Consider the following 3,801-nt stretch of genomic DNA (forward strand, 5'->3'; position numbering starts at 1 on the left):
CCTTATCCACAGTTTCCAAGTGCTGCGATTGGCCTGTTGCTGAACTGGTTCTGCTTGTCCCAATCCCCAGGGCAGCTTCCTCAGCTCGGTCCTCACCCGCTTTCTCATGCAAGCCTAGCCTGCAAGTTCAGACCAGCTCTTTGGTCCAGCCACACCCTTGCCTTGGCATTGCCCCTGAGCTTACCTCTGCTTTCCCTCTTTGCAGCACCCACACCAAGGGAGCCTCCTAACTCCATGGGAGGTCACGTTAGCTTCAGCAGATATGGGCTTCCTGGGCCTGCCAACCTAGAAGGCTGCTGGCAGCCTGCAAGACAATTAACCAAGCTTAAGGAAAGGATGAGGGACGCGAGTGGCGCTGTGGGTTAAACCACAGAGCCTAGGACTTGCCAATCAGAAGGTCGGCAGTTCACATCCCCGCGATGGGGTGAGCTCCCGTTGTTCGGTCCCTTCTCCTGCCCACCTAGCAGTTTGAAAGCACGTCAATGTGCAAGTAGATAAATAGGTACCACTCTGGCGGGAAGGTAAATGGCGTTTCCGTGCGCTGCTCTGGTTCACCAGAAGTGGCTTAGTTATGCTGGCCACATGACCTGGAAGCTGTACGCCGGCTCCCTTGGCCAATAAAGCAAGATGAGTGCTGCAACACCAGAGTCAGCCACGACTGGACCTAATGGTCAGGGGCCCCTTTACCTTTAAGGAAAGGATGTGTGTTAGCATTACCTTTGTCTGCGATGGAGCTTGTTTCCAACCTTCTCCTGTTCTGATGGTGTATCTCTCAGTGCATCACTGCTTCTGCAGTCCACTGGAGACATGTAGGGATGCTTTGGGGATTTCTTGCTGGGTAGACATGTTACAGACCTCAGACGGAGATGCCAGGAAGAGCAGGACTGAGGGACCACCCAATGGGCTGTTGAGAGGAGGAGAAGACAGAGGGGGAATGGATCTTTGGATGCTGCTGCTGCTGCTGCTGCTGCTGCTGCTGCTGCTCTCTGGAGAGGGGAAGTTTCTCAGCCTCCATTTAAAAAGGACATCACATGTGGCTGTCCAACCAAACTAGTTTCCTCTTAATGAAACGGCCACAAAATGAACTTAAATTGCTCCGTTAATTAGCTGGGCCCTCCCTAAACAATTGAGGACTTCAAGAGGAGATGGTGACGGTTCCCACACTATTCACAGCAGAGGTGAGCTGTCCAGGCCCGTAGCAATTCCCCGCCCCCTTCCCTTTGCCTGCTAGAAGACACGATGCCTGGAGCAGGTGATGCTCAAACTGATGCCTAGCACTGGGATGAGGAGAAGGGAGTCCGGTGGGGGGCCTTGGGGAGCTGCTGGCTGTTAGGACCCATGGCAAGAATGTGAGACAAGGTGACACTTGGACCAGGCAAAACACGTCGCTGTGTTTTTGAGCAAGAGTGTGCCTTCAGAAACACCAAGCACAGATCAGTTATACCTCTTCTTTTTAAATTTTTATTTATGGTTTTCAATTTTATACATTTCATTAATTTTGCAATCCTTTTAACATTTCAAAACTCGACTTCCTTCCCCCTCTTTCTACGGTTCCTTAATTTTTTAAAAAATATATTTTCTGCATATTCCAAATTAACTTAATCATTTATTCATCTCCTTTAAATATAACTCTTACAATGTAACTCTTTCAATGTAACTCATATAAAACTGCAGGTTGCAATAATCCTGCCCATGTTCTTATCTGTTTACAGTTTGTTTGTAAATATTCAATAAACCATTTCCATTCCTTTTTATATAACAAGTTTGTTATCTTGATTTCTTTTTTTTCCTGGTAAGTTTCGCCATTTCTGCATATTCCATAAGTTTTTGTATCCATTCTTTCGTCGGGATTCCTTCTTCTTTCCAATTTTGGGCAAATAGCATTCTTGTCGCTGTAGTTGCATACATGAATAAATTTCTGTACAGTTCTGCCCCTACAATTCCCAAAAGAAAAGCTTCTGGTGATTAGTTCTACCTCTTAACTGTTACAGGATTCTGTGTGCGCTTCTTTTGTCAGTGTGAAATAAATCAGGGGACCGTGGGAGTTGTAGTGAAAAGAGAAGAAAAGACTGGATGAAGAACCTTCTGAGCAAAAATATAACAATATACTTTTTGGCAGATTACCCAAATTACTAAAAAAAAAAAAGTAATAGAAAAAGGCCTCCTGTGTTTTATATACAAGATTCCGCTTTATCCAAGAAAGAGGATTTAAAAAACAACAAAAAAAAAACTTTTCTGTTTTCATACATTCCACACCATAGTGTATGCTGAAGGAACCTTCCCACCATCAGCCTCCACATTCACATTTGAAATGAAATTGCCCCACATTGCAATAAATGTATCCTCCTTACTATATCCCCCTTAAGTTTATGGGAATTCTTCTCAAGCAAAGCTGTCTGCCAGACTTTCAAATACCAATAATGTAAATTATTCAGATCAAAGGTTTTCAAAAATTTCGCCACAGATGCTCTTGACGCTGTCCAAAAAAAAAAGGCGATGTGAGTTCCTTACTTTTTGCAATTCTTTATCTCAGAGGTGGATTTATGGGAGCGCAACTGGTTCAGTCGCATGGGCACAGAGCCTCGGGGGCACCTCAGGGAGTGCTGCAACTATGAGAGAGAAGGGAAGCCAAGAGGTGGAAGGCATTGATTTTGGCGCCACACAGGGCACTGAAATTTGAGACCCCCAAGGTCCGCTACTGTCCATGTGACTCCAAAAATAGCAGTAGAAGAGCTAAATATGGAGAAGCCGTGACTGTCTGTGTCATTATTAAGGTGATTTCCTTAAATCGTTTCATCCCAAAGTCTGCAACTTGAGGGCAGCTCCACCACATGTGTTTGTAGATGCCAACAGATTGGCAACCCCTTCAACAAAGGGCTGAGCTGCTTGGCTGTATAAATAAAAGTTGCCTCAGTGTTAAGTAGAAGAGCTTCGTTGTTGCTGACACAGTGGCAAGAAGAGGAAGAGAAGGAAGAAGGAAAGGAGAGAAAAAGACGATGAGGGTGATCCCCATAGGTCATTTGGCTGTCAAAGAGGACTTTTCCAACCAGAGAGCACTATAGAGTGGTACCTCGGGTTAAGTACTTAATTCGTTCCGGAGATCCGTTCTTAACCTGAAACTATTCTTAACCTGAAGCACCACTTTAGCTAGTGGGGCCTCCTGCTGCTGTCGCGCCGCCGGAGCACGATTTCTGTTCTCATCCTGAAGCAAAGTTCTTAACCCGAGGTACTATTTCTGGGTCAGCGTAGTCTGTAACCTGAAGCTTATGTAACCTGAAGTGTATGTAACCTGAGGTACCACTGTATATCATTTCAAAGGATGACGAATCCAGTTGGCTGGTTGCTTGGCTGAGAGCTTTCTGTCAGTGCACCAAGTGAGTGTTTGGCTGCTTCAGATTCCTCTAGACATGTTTCCTTCTTCCCACCTGCTTTGGAAGCTGGGATAATTACAAATTCAGGCTCTGTTCCTAAAATTACAACTGTCTCTCTACGGAGAGAGCATGGGTAGGCAAACTAAGGCCCTGGGGCCAGATATGGCCCAATTGCCTTCTCAATCCGGCCCGCGGATGGTCCAGGAATCAGCGTGAGTAGAATGTGTGCTTTTATTTCAAATGCATCTCTGGGTTATTTGTGGGGCATAGGAATTCATTCATTATTTTTTTCCAAAATATAGTCCGAACCCCCACAAGGTCTGAGGGACAGTGGACCGCCCCCCTGCTGAAAAGTTTGCTGCCCCTGGGAGAGAGGCATGACTTACTTTCCTGTTCCTATTTTGAACCTGTGTGTGTGTGTGTGTGAGAG

Source organism: Podarcis pityusensis, assembly GCF_964106645.2.
Source record: "Podarcis pityusensis genome assembly, chromosome: 17".
Lineage (NCBI taxonomy): Eukaryota > Metazoa > Chordata > Lepidosauria > Squamata > Lacertidae > Podarcis > Podarcis pityusensis.